This window comes from Giraffa tippelskirchi, chromosome 9 (genome assembly GCF_054371585.1).
Source record: "Giraffa tippelskirchi isolate mGirTip1 chromosome 9, T2T-mGirTip1v1.2.pri, whole genome shotgun sequence".
NCBI classification, from domain to species: domain Eukaryota; kingdom Metazoa; phylum Chordata; class Mammalia; order Artiodactyla; family Giraffidae; genus Giraffa; species Giraffa tippelskirchi.
In genome coordinates, this window is record NC_137283.1 from 148,522,201 (window position 1) to 148,543,274 (window position 21,074).

At 40.5% G+C, this 21,074-nt stretch overlaps 1 long non-coding RNA gene across 1 annotated transcript in view; it reads right to left on the reverse strand.

Moving 5' to 3' along the window:
* Positions 1-2,203: 2,203 nt before the first annotated feature.
* The window catches only part of LOC145521385 (uncharacterized), a 67,910-nt gene continuing 49,039 nt past the window's right edge, over positions 2,204-21,074 (reverse strand). Inside the window, exon 3 of the long non-coding RNA XR_014065361.1 lies at positions 2,204-3,789. This is a non-coding gene — a long non-coding RNA (uncharacterized LOC145521385). The remainder of the gene's footprint in view (positions 3,790-21,074) is intronic.

Sequence of the window (21,074 nt, forward strand, 5' to 3'; positions counted from 1 at the left end):
CTAAGATCTTGGCATCTGGTCTTCACTTCATGGCATCTGGTCTTCACTTCATGGAAGATAGATGGGAAAAAATGGAAACAGTGACAGATTTTATTTTCATGGGCTCCAAAATCACTGCGGACGGTGACTGCAGCCATGAATTAAAAGACTCTTGTACATTCAAGTACGAGAACTCCTCATAGGTGAAATTTTTTATAAAGTAACATTTTTAGGGAACCAGAAACTGAGGAGATATCCTCTCATTTTCCCTCGCCCTATACCACAACCAACAGGTCCCTAAGCTGTACTGATTCTATATGTTCTCTCCTGTACTCTTCTCCTCTGTTCCATCCCCTCTTTGCTCTTTGCGGTCCAAATACATTATATGTGGCACTTGTGCCTCCAACCTACTACCCACAGTGTCTATGTGTCCTTGGTTAACACTAAAATCTGATTATGTTTCACCTATTTAAATTATTCATTGACTCCCTAATGTTTATAGATTGAAGTTCAAAGTTTTTAACACGGTTTATGAGGCAAGTCCCCAAACTCTTATTCATTCTCATATATCCCACTTGACATGCTCCACCCATAAGCATACAGAAGAGCCTTCAGTCTGTAAAGACATACACCCTCTTGGTGTACCTTTGGCCATGTTTCCACACTCCCCAAACCCCACCCACCTCACCACTGTCCTTGTCCACTGGGGAATCCTGTTCAGCTCAAGGTATACAGGTTTCTTTCTCTTTGATATGTGACTCCCCCAGGCTGACCTGGATTTCTCTACGCACCCGTGCACCCTGTACTGTCATCAATTCAAGCTTTTTTCACACTACATTGCAGTCCTGTGCTTGTCTCTCTGCACAGCCATTTCTCAGCCAGGCATTAAGGGAGCAAAAGGACCTCAGTGATCTAGGCCACGTGAGTGCCACGGACCAGGAGGAAGTCAGAAGCCCCCAGAAGTGAGTGAGTGTTGAAAGAAAGAAGAAAAATTTGGGCCAAGAAAGGATTATTTTTTTTAATTTAAACTTTTAAATTTAATCCCACAGAGCTCCTCATCATGCCTACATGAGATCAAACATAGGTTTAGAGTAAAGCAGAGTGTGTTTCAGTTGCACATAAGGAAGGATGGCTTTATTGCAAAGTGGTTGAGAGACTAAAATAGAAAAGCAAGAAAAGTTATGGAGCTGGAGTCTCCCTTAGGCTGTCTTTAAAATGAGAATCGGTACAAGTTTATCTGTTTGGGAGCCATGAGCCTAGGAAATATTTTACTTGCATTTTTTCCGTATATCTTGAACCGTGCTAAATTTCATTGTTAAATGTGTGCACACTTCCAATTATTTCTCTAGGATAATTTTCTAGAAGTGGAATTAATAGATCAAAAGATATAAGCATTTTGAATGTCCTTGATGTAAATTACTAAATTGATTTTTAGAAAACTTGTATCAGTGTTTTCCCTTCTGATAAGTAAAAATAGTACAAATGTTACTTTATTTTTTTATTTCTTGATTAGCTTGTCAAGTATGTAATGTTTATTAGCTATTTGTATTTCCTGGTTTATAAATTGACTGGTTATTTGGGGATGTTTTTGGTCGTTGTTTTTGCCCATTCCTCTCCTGAGATCTTAGCATCTTTCTTATTTATTCGAAACAGTCCTGTGTCAGTAAAAGATATTAACCCTTTGTTCATCTCTTTTTTCTCTTCATCTTCATCTTTTTCCCCTCATTTGACGTACGTATGCTAAGTCACTTCAGTCATGTCCTACTCCTTGCAACCCCATGGTCTCTTAGCCCTCGGGGCTCCTCTGTCCATGGGATTCTTCATGCAAGAATACTGGACTGGGTTGCCATCTTCTCCTCCAGGGGATCTTCCAGACCTAGGGATCAAACCCATGTCTCTTATGTCTCCTGCACTGGCACTTTACCACCACTGGGTGGGTTCTTTACCACCACTGTCACTTGGCAAGCCCTTCCCTTATTTGATATTTGACATTTAATTTTATTAATGTTGTTTTTGACATATGAGAATGTGTCCAAATCATAAATTTACTCAATACAGTGCTTCAATATGCAGCAACAGATGATACGTGTCCTTTATTGTAACTTCGCTGGTCTTGCCTACAAACTCTCACCCATTGGATAAGTAGGTAGAAACTAACTTCTAGAGCTTTGTTAAGTGTTTGAATTGTGTCTGAACTGATTGTTTCAATATCCCTTTTAAGTAGTTTTTGGTTTGTTGACATAATTGTGTTGGCTGTCTTATTGCTGATCCCCTTCCCCAGCTCTGGTCCGGAGTGGAGTTGAGTGTACTGGTCACCTCCTTGTGGGACTGAAGAACAATTTGGATCCACATGTACCACCTACTCTCTGTCTGGCTCTCTCCTCAGCCCAGCCCGGTGGTGCTGCCTGGATGGCTGGGTCCCTTAGGCTGGTTGCCATAGTGCCCTTTGCCTGCCACACTCTTCTGGGCACAAGGGCTTCACCCCCAGCCTCTGCTGGGAGGTCTCCCACCTTCACGCCAGTGCCAGACTTACAGGCTCTCCATTCAGAGCTAACACCTTCAAGGAGCAGGTCCCAGACACACCACATGGGAACCAAGAAGTACCCAGAAAATCTCCACCTCCAGGCCTCCCTGGGTCTAACCAAATGCACCAGCAGTTACCCTTGATGTGGCTGCTCCCGGATTGGTAAAAGGCAGCCAGAGAGGCCATTCATTGCCAAAAGACCAAATGGTGCTCTTTGGTGATCTGGAAGGATGGGTGGTTGGGGGGGGGCGGGAGAGGTCCAAGAGGGAGATATATATATATATATATATGTGTGTGTGTGTGTGTGTGTGTATATATATATATACACACACATATATATTCATTTTCAGCAGAAACTAACACAATACTGTAAAGCAACTATACATTGATACATGCATACATATATAAAACTAAAAGATGTAATGGAAATGGAGAGAGAGAGACCATTTCTGCCTCTGACCCTCAGATCAAGGGGCTTCATCCAGGCCACACATTTGGGACCAATTCTCTTCTTCCACCTTCTCAAGTCCCTCTTCCTTGCATGATCTCTCTGACTTTTTATTTCTGACTTCCCTTGTGCCAAATATTTTTCTTCCGCAGAGCAGCAAGCCTCCAGGCCCCAGTCTCAGGGGGCAGAAAGGGTGTCTTTTTTCATATTCTGGAAGAACTGTAGGGTCTGATCAGCTCTGTGCAGCCCTTGGTATGCAAAATGATGGCCTATGCAGATGGAGGCATTAGCAATCCTCACCGCCTGACTTCCCAGCCTGCTCCATAGAGAACATAGTCTCTTCCTCCCCTATTCTGGGCCAGTCAGCCTGTTGGCTCCACCCCTGGAAGGACCAGGCTGCAGACAGGACACGAATAAGAGGGAAATTGAGATGCATCTGTTTGATCTTAGCAAAATTTTGTCCTGGTTACATAAATTTTCAATTTTTGATGCTGTTGTCATGTCTCATCTTTTATTCTTGGAAAGTTCTTTTTCATTCAAATACCAGGTAAATAAATATTCATCTGTAGATTCTTTCAGTTTTTAAAGATTCTTCTCTTTTTATAAAAAAAAGTGTTAGTCCATGTAAGATGTATCTGAGTAAATACTGTGGATTTTTAAGCTCCAGGTAGTTTTATTTTTAAACAAATAGTGTTCTCACAACCCGTAATACATTCTGTCCCCTGATTTCACATGCTGCAGTTTTCTAGTATGTCAATTGCTCTTCGTCCTCTCTGCTCCAAAATGTGGACATTTGGTAAGTCTCTATCCTTTTTCCTTTTCTTCTCAACTCTCATTCCTGCAATATCACACATATACTTTCAATATCAGCTATGTCCAGTATATAGGCACTAAAAAATGTTCAAAAGCCTGGAGGCTGCATTTCAATCGCCCTGTGATCTTGCCCCAGCCCTCTTACTTAGTACATCCTACCCTTATGCTCCCAACCCCCAACCTGCCCCGCCCTCACCCACCTACCTTCTTTTTGTCTGTAAATGGGTCACCAGCCCCTCCCTTCTCAGACTCCAGACCTCCCACTCACACCAACACTTCCCAGCCATCCCAGACCCCTCCCTGCCACCTTCCAGTCCGTTTTTAAGCACTCAGATCCTTCTTATGTGGTATTTGAACTCAGATTCTTTTGTCCCTTGAAATCTTACATGCTCTTTGGAGCTTGTTAGAAAGGTAACCCCTTTCTAGAGCGTTTATCCTGCTTCCAAGTCAAAGCAACGTCTGATTTATCGAAATTTATCACAGTACTTAGTACTTTCCCGATAGCACTTATCTCACTTGACTTGTATTATAGATATTTACATAGGTCAGTTTCTCTTTCTCTATTTTAGGTATCTATTATGTGTGATTTCTATGCTACCAAATAATGATATACAAAAAGGAGTGATAGTTTCTATTTATTTATTTCTTTATGGCTCTGCTGGGTCTTCACTGCCACTCTCTAGTTGCGGTGTGTGGGCTTCTCTTTGCGGTGGCTTCTCGTGTTGTGGAGCACAGCTCTAGCGTGTGCAGACTTCTGTAGTTGTGGTACATGAGTTCAGCAGTTGCAGTTCCCGGGCTCTAGAGCACATGCATAATAGATGCACGTGGCCTTAGTTATTCCACAGCATGTGGGATCTTCCCAGAGCAGGGACCAAGCCCGTGTCTCCTGCATTGGCAGGCAGATTCTTTACCACTGAGCCACCAGGGAAGCACAAGGAGTGATACTTTTTAAATAAATTTTATATTTAAGATTAGGAAACCTGCCTAATGAGGGTTGGGTTAATTCATCTTGTAGAATTTATAAAACTAGAAATAACTTAGGTAAAGTTTATGATCGCCCTTTCCACCATAGCATGCTCTCTCTCCATCACACCCTCTCCTCACCCTCTCCCCTTTCCATTCACAAACTGAAGGCTGGAAGCCACATCATATGTTTTTTTTATCATACTCTGCACTGCTAGGAGAGAACCTTAAATATTACAGATCCTGAACACAAATTTGTTAAGAGAATTAATGACTGAACAGACAGATGGAAGGATGAGGGTGATGGTGCTCTAAATTCAATATGAAATGTATTGATACCAGACCATGAAATACACATTTGTATATACTCTTCTCTCACGGAAGATGCCACTCAACTGACGCCAGTCTTCCCAAGTTCAGCTCCTTGCGTGTAACCAAATTTATGATGGACCTCGTGCTGCTTATGCTAGGTTCCAAAATACTACTTGTAAGAAATGAGTAGAGCCATAAAATAACAGGGAGTAGGAGAGCTCACTGGAGGTGTGGATAGCAAAACATAAAACAGCTTTCACCTCTCTATAATCAAAATTATGTGAACCAAGACCTCCCCCATGTGTGTCAGAACACAAGGGAGCCAGCCTGTGCTTCATTTCGACCACTATGAACGTGTGAATTTCCAGCCAACCTCGGTATAATTCTGTGTCACCCAGCTAAGCAGAAATTTAGTTTAAGGAATGGCACTGTACATACAGATACTTCCTCTTTAGTTAAGGGAACCAGCCCTCCACAATCAACTTTAGCTGTTGCTATTCAGAAAGGCCTCAGGACAAAGGTAAGTGGGATAAATTCCTATTTACTGAATTAATATTACTGGTTCCCTGGGTGCCGTTCTTCTCCTCAGAAGCACTCTGGCAGTCTGATGTGGGATTTTTATCTGGCACTGTTCTGAGACTGGGGGTTGGGGGCCTATATTAATTTTAGATCCTAGTCTGTGGAGATTAGTCAATTCTATGAACTCTAATGTACTGGTGAGATAGTTTTCCAGAGCAAAAGTGCTTGCTTATCTGATCCGGCCTCTTCGGTATGAATTCCACCTTAACATTCCATGTTAAGGACGAGTATGATTAATTCATTACCCAAGATTACAGCAGTATGCTAAAAGCTACCTGGAGGCATTTCTTTTGGTGTGAAATATTAAAGATTCAACATTTATATCAGTGCACCTAACTCATATTCCTGTGGGCTGAGAAAGAAACTTGGAAATATTCAGTCATTTTCTACATTAGTTTGTTAAAATGTTTCAGAGGATTACTGCTTTAACTCTCACTTTGGTAAGAACAAGAACTATATTCAGGAAAGCTAAAATACTAAAACAAAAAGCCATACTGTCATTTATCTCTTAAAAACATGTTATAGATCAGGTTTTGACAGTAGTAGACTGTGGAGTACCTGAACAATAGTACTAATAAAAACTTTCCTGACCAACAGTAAGACTGATATCATGTGGTCGATAATAATAGAGGCTAATATATCGAATCCCATAGGGAGTAAATATGAGAATAAGCTATATGTCAGCCATTTCCAGAGTAGGAAACAGAAGGTTGGTTCGTGCAACTTAATTTCCAAATTTCTCTGACGTGGCTTAGAAATATATTTTAATGCTTACATTTAGGTCAAACTGTGACTGAAATTCACTACCACTTCAGATAAGATAAAAATATAAAGTAATGATGTCGTACTATGAAGAATTAACCTAAAGAAATGTCTATCTAGGTCTTCTGACCATTTTTTGCTTGGGTGGTTTTGGTTTTTTGTTACTGAGTTGTATGAGTTCTGTGTGTATCTTGGAAATGAAGTCCTTGTTGGTTGCATCATTTGCAGATGTTTTCCCAGACATACGTATGGCCAAAAGGCACATAAAAAGATGCTCAAAATCACTATAATTCAGTAATCATTAGATAAGTGCAAATCAAGACTACAGTGAAGTATCACCTCACATCAATCAGAATGGCAATCATTCTAAAGTCTATAAATAATAAATATAGAAGAGCGTTTGGAGGAAAGGGAGCCCTCCTACCTGTTGGTGGGAATGTAAATTGGTGCAGCTGCTATGGAAACAGTATCAGTTCAGTTCAGTTCTGTCGCTCAGTCGTGTCTGACTCTTTGCGATCTCATGGACTGCAGCACATCAGGCCTCCCTGTCCATCACCAGCTCCCAGAGCTTGCTCAAACTCATGTCCATCGAGTAGGTGATACCATCCAACCATCTCATCCTCTGTCGTCCCCTTCTCCTCCCACCTTCCATCTTTCCCAACAACAGGGTCTTTTCCAGTGACTCAGTTATTTATATAAGGTGGCCAAAGCATCGGAGCTTCAGCTTCAGCATCGGTCCTTCCAATGAATATTCAGGACTGATTTCCTTTAGGATTGATTGGTTGGATCGTCCTTCCAATGAATATTCAGGACTGATTTCCTTTAGGATTGATTGGTTGGATCTCCTTGCTGTCCAAGGGACTCTCCAGAGTCTTCTCAAACACCACAGTTCAAAAGCATCAATTCTTCCGCACTCAGCTTTCTTTATAGTCCAACTCTCACATCCATACATGATGAGTGGAAAAACCGTAGCTTTGACTAGATGGACATTTGTTGGCAAAGTAATGTCTCTGCTTTTTAATATACTGTCTAGGTTGGTCATAGCTTTTCTTTCAAGGAGCAAGCATCTTTTAATTTCATAGCTGCAGTCACCATCTGCAGAGATTTTGGAGCCCAAGAAAATAAAGTCTCTCACTGTCTCCATTGTTTCCCCATCTATTTGCCATGAAGTGATGGGACCAAATGCCATGATCTTAGTTTTCTGAATGTTGAGTTTTAAGCCAACTTTTTCACTTCCCTCTTTAACTTTCATCAAGAAGCTCTTTAGTTCTTCTTTGCTTTCTGCCATAAGGGTGGTGTCATCTGCATATCTGAGGTTATTGATATTTCTCCTGGCAATCTTGATTCCAGCTCATGCTTCATCCAGCCCACCTTTTCCCATGATGTACTCTCGATATAAGTTAAATAAGCAGGGTGACAATACACAGCCTTGACGTACTCCTTTTCTGATTTGGAACCAGTCTGCTGTTCTGTGTCCAGTTCTAACTGTTGCTTCTTGACCTGCATACAGATTTCTCAGGAGGCAGGTCAGGTGGTCTGATATTCCAATCTCTTTAAGAATTTTCCACAGTTTGTTGTGATCCACACAAAGGTTTGGCATAGTCAATAAAGCAGAAGTAGATGTTTTTCTGGAACTCTTGCTTTTTCAATGATCCAACGGATGTTGGCAATTTGATCCTTGGTTCCTCTGCATTTTCTAAATCCAGCTTGAATATCTGGAACTTCACGGTTCATGTATTGTTGAAGCCTGGCTTGGGGAATTTTGAGCGTTACTTTGCTAGCATGTGAGATGAGTGCAATTGTGTGGTAGTTTGAGCATTCTTTGGCATTGCCCTTCTTTGGGATTGGAATGAAAACTGACCTTTTCCAGTCCTGTAGCCACTGCTGAGTCTTCCAAACTTCCTGGCATATTGAGTGTAGCACTCTCACAGCACGTCTTTTAGGATTTGAAATAGCTCAACTGGAATTCTATCACCGCCACTAGCTTTGTTCATAGTTATGCTTCCTAAGGCCCTCTTGACTTTGCATTCCAGGATGTCTGGCTCTAGGTGAGTGATCACACCATCATGGTTATCTGGGTCATGAAGATCTTTTTTGTATAGTTCTTCTATGTATTGTTGCCACCTCTTATTAATATCTTCTGCTTCTGTTAGGTCCATCCCATTTCTGTCCTTTATTGTGCCCATCTTTGCATGAAATGTTCCCTTGGTATCTCTAATTTTCTTCCGGAGATCTCTAGTCTTTCCCATTCTATTTTTTTCCTCTATTTCTTTGAACTGATCACTGGGGAAGGCTTTCTTATGTCTCCTTGCTATTCTTTGGAACTCTGCACTCAAATGGGTATATCTTTCCTTTTCTCCTTTGCTTTTCACTTCTCTTCTTTTCTCAGCTATTTGTAAGGCCTCTTGAGACAACCATTTTGCCTCCTTGCATTTCTTTTCCTTGGGGATGGTCTTGATTCCTGTCTCCTGTACAATGTCACAAACCTCTGTCCACAGTTCTTCAGGTACTCTGTCTCTCAGATCTAATCCCTTGAATCTATTTGTAAGTTCCACTGTATAATCATAAGGGATTTGATTTAGGTCATACCTGAATGGTCTAGTGGTTTTCCCTACTTTCTTCGATTTAAGTCTGAATTTGACAATAAGGAGTTCCTGACTCAGCCACAGTCAGCTTCCGGTCTTGTTTTTGCTGACTGTATAGGGCTTCTCCATCTTTGGCTGCAAAGAATATAATCAATCTGATATCGGTATTGACCATCGGGTAATGTCCATGTGTAGAGTTGTCTCTTGTGTTGTTGGAAGAGGGTGTTTGCTATGACCAGTGCATTCTCTTGGCAAAACTCTGTTAGCCTTTGCCCTGCTTCATTTTGTACTCCAAGGCCAAATTTGCCTGTTACTCAAGGTATCTCTTGACTTCCTACTTTTCCATTCCAATCCCCTATAATGAAAAGGACATCTTTTCTGGGTGTTAGTTCTAGAAGGTCTTGTAGGTCTTCATAGAACCATTCAACTTCAGCTTCTTCAGCATTACTGGTCAGGGCATAGACTTGGATTACTGTGATATTGAATGATTTACCTTGGAAATGAACAGAGATCATTCTGTCATTTTTGAAATTGCATCCAAGTACTGCATTTTGGACTCTTTTGTTGACCATGATGGCTACTCCATTTCGTCTAAGGAATGCTTGCCCAGAATAGTACATATCATGGTCATCTGAGTTAAATTCACCCATTCCAGTCCATTTTAGTTCACTGATTCCTAAAATGTTGATGTTCTCTCTTGCCATCTCCTGTTTGATCACTTCCAATTTACCTTGATTCATGGGCCTAACATTCCAGGTTCCTATCCAATATCGTTCTTTACAGCATTGGACTTTACTTCCATCACCAGTCACATCCACAACTGGGCGTTGCTTTTGCTTTGGCTCCATCTCTTCGTTCTTTCTGGAGTTATTTCTCCACTCTTCTCCAGTAGCATATTGGGCACCTACTGACCTGGGAATTTCATCTTTCAATGTCCTATCTTTTTGCCATTTCATACTGTTCATGGAAGATTCCTTTAAAACCTAAAAATAGAGTTACCATATGATCCAGAAATGCCACTACTGGGCATATGTCCAGAAAAGATGAACACTCAAATTCCAAAAGATACTCGCACCCCAGTGTTCATGGCAGCAGTGTTTATAGTAACCAGGACATGGAGGCAACCTAAGTATCTGTTGACAGATGAATGGTTAAAGAAAATGTTGTATGTATATATATATATATGATATATTGCTCAGCCATCAAAAATAATGCAGTAATGCTATTTGCAGCAACGTGGTTGGGCCTAGAGATTATCATACTTACTTCACCTACATAGTGAAGTAAGTCAAAGACAAATATTAGATGATATCACTCATGCATGCTCAGTCACTCAGTTGTGTTCAACTCTGTGACCCTATGGACTGTCACCAGCCAGGCTGCTCTGTCCATGGGATTTTCCAGGCAAGAATACTGGAGTGGGTTGCCATTTCCTCCTCCGGGGGAATCTTCCCAACCCAGGGATTAAACCCGAGTCTCCTGTGTCCTGCATTGCAAGCAGATTCTTTACCACTGAGCCATCAGGGAAGCCCGATATCATTTATATGTGGAATCTTAAAAATAGTACAAATGAAATCATTTACAAAACAGAAATGGACTCACAGACATAGAAAACAAATTATAGTAACCAAAGGGGAAGGAGTGGGGGATGAACTGGGAATATGGGATTAAAAGATGCACACTACCATATATAAAATAGACAAGCAACAAGGATTTACTGTATAGCATAGGGAACTATAGGGAACTATATTCAATATCTTGTAGTAAACTATAATAAAAGTGAATTTTAAAAAACATATAGATATGTACATATATATGTACAACTGAATCATTTTGCTCTACACCTGAAACTAACACAATATTGTAAATCAACTTTACTTCAGTTAAAAAAACAGAATTAACTTAGAAGTTGGAAATAGTCTTTGGGAGCAAATCCTTGTGAGACCACAAAGATATCTATGTGTGATACATATATAAGGAGTATGTTAGAGGAATTCAAATAGAGCAATTCAAACTCCTAAGCAATTATTGAGCACCAAATGAACACAAGACAGCATGCCAGGTGCTCTAGAACATATGAGTAGTGACTATTAAAATAACCTCTGTGTGTGCATGCTAAGTTGCTCCAGTCATGTCTGACTCTTTGCGACCCTATGGAATGTAGCCTGCCAGGTTCCCCTGTCCATGGGATTCTCCAGGCAAGAATACCAGAGTGGGTTGCCATGCCCTCCCCAGGGTAAATAACCACTATATGCAAATAAAAGTTTATGTGAACAAGTGCATTAAAAAGTCTTTTTCTCAAAGAGAAATTTTCAGTTCTAAAACAGGTGTGTTGCATAAAATAATTCCCCAAGTTTTTTTTTTACTGAAAATAGCTTTTTTGGGGGCAAGAATAAAACACATGTGTTTTATAGACACACTTAGAGAAATTCTGTCCAAGTATATCAATATAGACTACTGATCAAGTGTTTGTAGAGCCTCGAGGAGGCTGGGGCATTAGAAATCAGAAAAAGATTTTTCTGAAGTTTGAAGATCATTTGAGTCATCAAGAGCAATCTGCAATATAGATGGGTCATTCTTGCCCCATTTAACTGGTGGCCTCCTCCATAATTCTGTGCCATTGTCAGCATACTTGGATAGAAAGAGTCCTAGGCTGCTAACCTGACGTTCAGGTGACCTTGCATAAGATAATCAACATTTGGGTTACCAGTTTTCTCATTGGTAAAGGGTTCAGATGGGTTTATTCTAAATTACCTAAATCATTGTCTTGATCTTTTTTAAAAAATGTCTTGATCTTTTTTTAAAAGTTGAAATATTTCAGACAAACTAGACTTGATCTCAAAGTAAATGATCTAAAATCAAAGAAATCATACAACAGACCTGTCACATTTTACTGTTGTATCTTTTCTTTCCCTTTGGTCCTACTTTTAATTAAATGATATAGCACCTTCTCCTAACCTCAGAGAAATCAGAACCTGGTGGAATTTTTTGTAAGCCACTGTGTAGTTTTGCTGGTCATTCCTGGAAGATGTGAGATGAATTGGAACCAAAGTTGAGCACGGTTCAGCAAAACTGAATGTACTTGTTTACCAGATTGCTCTTCCCTGTACATAAATAATTAGTTAAGCCTTATCAGACCCTGAGGGTAATTCGTCAAAATAATGTGTTTTTCTATTTCAGTGTTAACTCCCATTACATATTATTAATAGATTATTAACTTGATATAAATAGCTTAGGGAAAACTATTCAGTTAGATTTGTTTGTTTTCTAACATTTTAATGGGACAGAAGAAAGTGATCTTAAACTGTGCGATTATGCACAGTACAGGAACTTTAAAGCATAAAAAAAATCTAGCTCATCTCATAAGCTGACCAAAAAGTGCATTATTAATCAATTACAAATTATGAACTCCATGAAAAAATATTCTAAATGTAAATCAGTAGTAGTATCCCATGGTGAGTATGTTTGGAAAATATGAAAATAGAAATAGAGAACATGAATTTGACAGCATCGTTTAGTTAGAACAAAGGAATAAAAGCACCATGTTTCCTCTGCTCTAAGTTCTTAAAAGATCTCTAGATATTCTGGCCTTTCAGAAATCCTAGACCTACCTTAGCTGGAAGAACAACATAAAGTGTAATTTTGCATTTAACTGAAATATTCAATTACTGTGTTTCCTTTCTTGAGAACTGTGGTCTGAGCATCATGTGCTTTGGGGACAAGAAAATACCAGGGCAATTAGTAATAAAGGTCTGCTTTTATGCTAGACTCATGACTTTGGGGAATCAGAAGGAGATCAAGATGCATTTTCACAGTTCAGCACAGACAAGCAAGACAGATTGCTCTGGGATGGTTGATGGCTCTGCAAACATGGATGTTAAAAAAAAAAAAAGAATGAATGAGCAATGATATTCCAGGAGTGGATATTTACAAATGTAAATGCATGCTGCTTTGCTTGTGAGCACAGAGCACCTGCCACTAACACTGTTTGCCTCTTTGGATAAAGATCACTAGAGTATATTATTACGAGGAAAATATCAGAGAAGCTACATGAATTAGTGATCTGAAATAAGAAAATGTGTTTACAGAGCTTTCAGCAAGAAATCTTTCAATATTTCAGCAAAAGATTGTCCAGAGGCTGTGAAAAAAGAAATGGACCTTGTATTAGCTGGTTCTTCAGAGAAATAGACCCAAGAGGATATATGTGGAACTTTATTATGAGAAATTGGCTCATGTGATTATGGAAGCCAAGAAGTCCCACAGTCTGCTCTCTGCAAACTGGAGACCAGTGGTGTTATTCTGTCCCAGTCTGAAGGGGAGCCAGAGGTGTCAATTCCAATCCAAGAGCAGGAGGAGAGGAAATGAGATGTCCCATCTCAAGTAGTAGTGAGGCAGGAAAAATTTTAAAAAGTGCAAATTCCTCTTTCCTCTGCCTTTTGTTCTGCTCAGGCCTTCAACATGTTGGATGCTGTTTACTCACATTGGGGAGGGCAACATACTTAATAGAATCCACTCGTTCAGATGCTCATTTTATCCGGGGACACCCTCCCAGGCATATCAGAAATGATGTATAGTAATCGGGCCATCTTGTGAGCATTCAAGTAGGCACATAAAACTAAACCATTACAAATACTAAGAAGTGAAATTCACATTCCAGTGATGCTACAAACCAAGGAAAGTGGATAATAGAATTTGGACTCTTCCAATTTGTACTTGAATTTGCAGATTTCTTCTTCCGTAAGAGCATAAATGGGAAAAATCAGTCATTTCAGCTCTATGTTTTTAGCCACAGGTCTCTATCCTGAAATTAAAAAATAAAAAGGCGGGGTCGGGGGGGGCTTCCCTGGTGGTCTAGTGGCTAAGATTCTGAGCTCCCAATGCAGGGAGCCCGGGTTTGATCCCTGGTCAGGGAACTAGACCCCGCATGCCACAACTAAGACCTGGTACAGCAAAATAAATAAATATTTAAAAAAAGAAAGAAATGATGTCTGTTTTATAGACTGAGGGACTATATCATACAATGTATAAAGTCATTTGGGGTTACTAAGCGTGGGATGGACTGTTGAGCAGGTCAGGCTGAGGATGACACAGAATCATCTGGAAATAAATGGTCACCATACTAAACTGTGAGTTCAAAGACCTGATTAGTTTGTTTCCATTATTTTCTCATAGCATAATAGCACATGTTTGCTTTTTAATTGTTTGGCAGAGAAGATTCTAGTTGAAAGTACAATCTAGAAAACCAAAGTATGGGATCTTTAAGAAACTATCCATTGATTTCTTGGGGTGGCTCTTAACAATAAAACCTGGAACTTCTAATTGGAAGAGGGAGTATAGCCACTTGTGTCATTACTCTTGTTTAAGCTACTGATAAGTTTGACTGGGACCATACTGAGTAAGTTTAGTCCTAGCTCTGTGTTTTAGCAAATACTTTTGAATATATTAAATTTGTACTCTGATACTGCTCATAATTTCTCTGACTCAAAAGGAAAAACATCCTTATTGTATGGTGGCAGGTTGTCTTGTTATATCCACAACTGGAGATGATGTAAGAAAAGATGTTCTTTGAGATTTCGTCCAGGGTTGGTGAAAATTTGAATGCCAGCCTTCACGGAAAACAAAGCAAAACAATCTTTTGCAGAGCTAATACCAGTTTCAGAAAGTGAAGGCTTTACATCCCTTTTGAAGATAGAGGAAAACTGCTACCGGAAGTCAAGTTAACACAGATGCCCTGTTCATAACAAAGCCATCTGCCATAATTCAGCATGAGCAGCCTTTATTGCCTTCAGTCATCTAGTGAGCCGCAGAATAGAAATTTCCTGGAAGTTTGAATATAATTTTTAAAAAGCATATACACCAATTTCTATTTTTTTTTCTGTTTGTCTTCATGATAAAACTTGAAATGAAAAACTGCCCCTAGCTCTCGGCTTTAGCACCATCTTCTGAGAAGCCTCCATGCCTTCGAGTCAAGTAGAGAGAGAAGAAAATGCATGGGCTGAAGTGCCAAAAAAAATACAAGGCCAAGGTCCCAGGAAGCTGCCAGTTTGTGCACCCTTGGAAGCCACAGGAGCAGAGCAAAGAAAGCCAGAGGCTAGGAATTCTGGTACCAATTGTTGGACTGCATGCCTACTGTCTAGAACTTGTCTCAGTGGATCCAGAATATCCATCACCTCCACCACCTTGGAGAGACCCACCCTGCTCATATCAAAATAGTCCCTTTTGGGGCTTCCCTCGTGTCTCAGTGGTAAAAGAATCCGCCTGCCAGTGCAGGAGACGCAGGTTCAATCCCTAGTCTGGGACGATCCCCCATGCTCCAGAGCAGCTCAGCCCATGCCCCACAACCATTGAGCCTGTGCTCTAGAGCCTGGCAGCCACAACTACTGAGCCACTTGTCCTAGAGCCCATGCTCCCTTGTGCCCAAGTTCTGCAGCAAAAGAAGGCACCACAATGAGAAGCCTGTATACCGCAACTAGAGAGTAGCTGGCGCAGCAACAAAGACCTATTGCAACCAAAATAAAAATAAATAAATAACTAAAATTACTTTAGAAAGAACAAAGGCCCCATTTGGTCCTTTGCCTTGGACCTGTGACGTTCTGCACTAGTTCTGTTCTCAGTCATGGCTGAATCTAACACGTGTATAATAAATCACCTCTGCTTCTGTCTTAGCTGAAGCAAAACAATGACCTCTAAGTAACAAAACCACACATAAGAATGAAGCTATGTCATTAAAAACATACACATTTTAAGCAATGTAAGCTGTGGAACCACAGTAAAATTTTTTGAAAGGAGAGAAAAAAAGAATTATCTCTCTAAAATAATCTCTACTCACGTCTTCTCTTATTTTTATAATTTTCGATAGATGTAATCAAAGTATGGAGCTTCCCCAATGGCTGGGTAATGCCTCTGGTGGCTCAGATGGCAGAGAATCTGCCTGAAATGTCGGACGCCTGAGTTCGATCCCTGGGTTGGAAGATCCCATGGAAAAGGGAACGGCAACCCACTCCAGTATTCTTGCCTGAAGAATCTATGGACAGAGGAGCCTGAAAACCTACAGTCCATGGGGCCACCAAGAGTTGGACATGACTGGGCAACTAACACTTTCACTTTTCAATGGCTCAGTGGGTAAAGAATCCGCCGGCAATGCAGGAGACATAGGAGATATGGTTTGTATCCCTAGGTCAAGAAAAGTCCCTGGAGGAGGAAAATTGAAACTCACTCCAGTTTTCTTCCCTGGGAAATCCCATGGACAGAGGAGCCTGGCAGGCTACAGTCCAAAGGGTCACAAAGAGTGGAACATGACTGAGCAACTAAGCATGCATGCAAAGTATATATGCTTGTCTCCATATTTTCTACTAAAACTGTAACAAGTTTTTCTGGATTGCAGCTCACATTCATAACCACTTGTTGAGTGGCTACCTTGAATGGATTAATGCATTAATCATTTCTTTGTTGTTAAATGTGTAAGTAGACATGACCAAACCTCTTAAGATGAGTATTTAAACAAGAATTAGTCATCACTGGAATGTGTACTATATTTACTGAATAAAAGAATGAATATCTTGCAGCTGAGATACCACTAGATACGCTCTCTGTCAGGTAGTTTAGCACAAGCAAGCATCTTGCTTCGCATTCCCACGGTACCCATTATTCTTGCTGGATTGACTTGAATTGCATTTTCTGCTGTTAGGCTCTGTTATCAGCTGAGGAGTAAAGAAGGAGAATTTTTTTGTCTCATGTTTTATTTTTGTTTCTCTTCCCTTTTCTGCAGCTTCACTAAAGGACACTAACTCTTTAGCCTTTCCCTTGCAGAACCTTTCTCCACTATGACAGTATGACACAGCATATTAAAACTTACGGTCCAAAAAATATATATTTTTAATGTGAAAAAAACTGGAAGTAAACTTGACATTGATTTCTCTGCCCTACTTACATGCATTGCTCTTGTGGAAAGTTCAAAGTGGAGCCTGTACCAGCAAGGTGGCTGGGCACTCTTTCCTGGAGTCCTGGTGCCACCAACATGGGTGAGAGATTCTAAAATTCTGTGCCAGTCAGTTTAAGGCAACAGACAGTTCATCCCTCCTGTGAGTTAAAAGCTTTTTAATACAACATCTTCCAAATATCTTACAGAAGAAACAGACCTGCCGAGAACAAGTTTGGGAATCACTGAATACTATGGTCATCTCGCAGAGATTCGAGTTGTGAGGGGTCCTACCGTGAAAAAAAAAAAAAAAAGCCCTTCTCTTTTAACCCAGCATTTACCAGAATTATTCACTCCAGAATTCTGTTTTCTTGTTAAAACCTATTATTTCACTTATCGTAGAACTGGTGTACCTAAAACTTACAATAGAGAACATGAATATAGTGTTATGCCATATTTTGAGTTGATTTTTTTTTAAGAACATCTTTAGCCTCATTGCTTCCTCTATATTCCACAGTTTTTAAGCACCTACTGTTTGCAAAGTCCAGGGTTTCACTTGACCTTCCTTCCTCTACAACCTCATTCTTGATGTATTCTCCAGTAAGAAAAATGTTATAACAAACAGTAAGAAAAATGTTGTAACAACCCTACAGGCACCTTTGACCAGGTGATTTATCACTGGAGAGAAGAGAGAACTGTTATCAGTAACGCCTCCCTGTTGGTGGTGCCCTAGGGAAGGAGGCTGCAAACAGAGTCCTCCCCACTCACCTTCAGGGACCCTTGTCTGGCAATGTCCAGACTTCACCTCTCTTTGGGAGAGTTTTAGATTATTAATCATAAAGAGAAGGACTTTCCTTTCCTCTCATCCATCCCAAGGGGAGCACCAGCTGCTAGGTATCAGACCTAGCATTACTTTCAACACAGGGGATTAAGGGGTGAGAGGATCTATTTCAAAGAAGATGGTAGAAGATGATCAATGATCTAGGAAATCAGAGTTGAAGAAAGGACATCAGTGCCTTGAAATGTTCCCCAGAGCTCTGACCCCATGAGGGTTTTAACTAAATGGCTACTTAGTTTATTGGATTTACCCACAGCACATACTGAAATGGAATGGATGGAAGAAAGATCCTCTAAGCTACATGACAGAAAAATGACGAAAAGCTTTTGAAGGTCAGGGAACATAGCACAATCACTTTAGACGAGTGGGAAAATGAAATTCTTCTCGAGACCTTGTAGACCTGATGGTGCTATCAATTTTAAAATGGATATAGTGCTTGAGAAGGCATATGTTTCATACTAAGTGACTATGTACTGAATTATAATAGCTTTGGGTCTCCACTTGAGAACTTAATGAATGAGTTACATGAAATGTTAATATCATTAATAGCAGAGGAATTATTTATTTATTACTGTCAGCACATAATACAAAGCAGAGCTTCCGAAATCCTTGGCAAGAAAAAAGAGAGATCTTAATCATGTTTCAGTGATTCTGTTGATTGCAAGACAATCTAGCAACCCTGATCTGAAAAGAAAAGGTATCTAATCATAGAATTAAACTTACAGCCAATCTCATCATCTCTGTATAATCCTACATAGCCGGAAACAGTATCTGAATTTTCTTAGCAAACTGGATAGACAAGAAGGGGCTTGTATCTCATGATGTGACTTAAAAAACAAATGGGATGTTTTCCTGATTCAACTAAGAGATGAAAACATTCATTTATACATCATCATGCGATAAATTCCTAAATAATTTGATGAGGTGGCATTCTCAGTGTTTGTGAATGACATGTTAAGAAGCTTTACATTGAAAAAGGTAAGAATCTCTGAGGGCTGTGCTGTGTGCATGTGTGTGTGTGTGTGTGTGTGTCTGTGTCTGTGTGAATGGATAGCTAGATATGTCCTTTTTTATAGTCTATGTATGTGTGTATATGCACATGTAATGCATTAGTCTGGTAGGGCTGCATTAACAAAATACCACAGACTGGGTGGCTTAAATAACAGAAACTTATTTTCTCAGAGTCCTGGAGGCGGGAAGTTTAAGATCAAGGAGTCAGCAGGTTTGGTTTCTTCTGAGGCCTCTCCTCTGGGCTAGCAGACGACCACCTTCTCCCCGTGACCCCTCTGTGGGCTCAAATCCCTGGTGTCTCTCATTGTGTCCAGGTTTTCTTAAAAGCACACCTGTCGGACTGGATAAGGGCTCGCCCTACTCGTCTCAATTTGACTTAATCACATCTTACAGGTCGTATCAACAAATATTAGCACATTCTGAGGGACCAGGGCTTAGGGCTTCAACATAAAATCCAGGGGGACTTAATTCAGCCCATAACACATCGTATATTGAGAAATGCAGAGTTGGGGAAAACCTCTATTTCTGTCACCAGTGTTTGTATTTTTTCCTGAACTCTGCCTCTGTGTGAGTGCCATCACTCACGCTGCTCAAGGGAGATGTCAGCGGAAGAAAGAGTAAATGCATTTTCTTCCTAAAATTAAATGGCTGCCACCAGTGGACAAGAAAACCTGTATGATCAGCAGTAGATGAAAGCTGATTTCAAAGAACATTGGAATTCTTTCCAATTAAAAAGTGTGGGAGCTCTGGGGAGGGGGTGGGGGAACTCGGAGGCCTCAGGTGGGAGGCGGGAGCCCACAGACATCACGGACTAATCAATGAAAAGAACACTGCACTGGGGCCAAAGACCACAGTTCTACTTGATGATAGCTCAGGACGTGTTCCCGTGACTCGGCAGTTTCCTTCTCAGAATCTATAATCTGCAGTGGCCAGGCTCAGTGGGTCTTCTGTCCTTCAAATCTCCACCCCCGCACATTCCTTCACAAGCACAAAAGCTTGTCATCAGCCAGAAACCAGAAAAGAAACTGAAGTAGGCAACCAGGGACCTACCCTCTCCTTCCCCTCCTCCCTTTCCTTCCACCCCCCAACCCCCCTCCCCCGTCCCTTCTTCCCCTCCCCCCTCCTTCCCCCCTCACCCCCTCCCCACTCCCTCCTAGCCCTCCTCCCCAAACCTCGTCAGTCCTGTCTCCAGATCTCTACGTAATACCCACATACATTCAAAAAAAGTAGTTCTGAAATAATTGACCAACTAAACATGGCTAATTAGTAAATGGAGATTAAGAACATAAATATAATCTGAAAAGAAAATGTTACCTTGAGATGGGGGCAGAAATTCTAATAAGCATATGGATTTAGCTTGCAAACAAGCATTGTAACATTTCCTTTTCTGATGGCTCCTTGTTAAGAAACTAAAATATCACATAGAAATATTAATAATCTTCCATCCATCCAAAAAAAAATCACATTTACAATTCTTAATGATTCTAAAAACGGTGCTGGCCTTAGATTTATTTAGCTGTGATACAGTCATGAGGTTCTAGAGTTGACAAATCCTGAGCAGTTCTAGATTAGGGATCCTAAAACCCTGCTGCTCCATGAGAGACCTGGGTGTGGGAGGGATGAGGAACAGGTGGAGCTCTGAGTTGCCCTCCTGCCTTTGTTTTCAGCAGAGAGGTTCCACTCTTACCTACGGGCTTTGGAACGCTAGAGAAAACCTCTGACTGGGTAGTCAGTTCTGATTTGTACAGTCAGGAAGCCAAGGCCCAGACAGGTTAAGTGATCTGCCCAAGGTCACACAGTTAGGATTTCTGATTACCAGATCAGTCTTCTAACCATGCCAATTACTCAAGTACTATTCGATAAATTGTTATGGCATCCACACAAACAGGATTTCACTGTGGTTTTGCTTGGCAGATAAAAGTGAAGGTTGAAATTATGGCCATTTGGGATATTGACAGAAAGCTAGGATAGAATTAGGTCTCCTGATTTGTCATCCCTATTGCTTTATTTTTCAATGAATGTTATCTTACATGCTTTTCTTAGTTCTATATTATCCATGAACAAAATGTTGTGTCTTCTTCATTGGAGATTTTTTTTAAAGTACCTTTCGACTGAGCTCAGATTCAGGGAACTGCTCAGTTAGCAGTGATTTCTGTACTCCACCACAGCACATCTGTTTAGTTTGACATTTTTTGAGACTTGTATTTCTTTATTCTCTAGGTCTAGAACTGGTATCTTTGACACTGCAAATGGGGTACAATGAAACGTACATAATGAATCAAATATGCTTGAGCAAATGTATTTCTGGAAAAATAGCACCACTTATGACCCTGGAAGTAGCT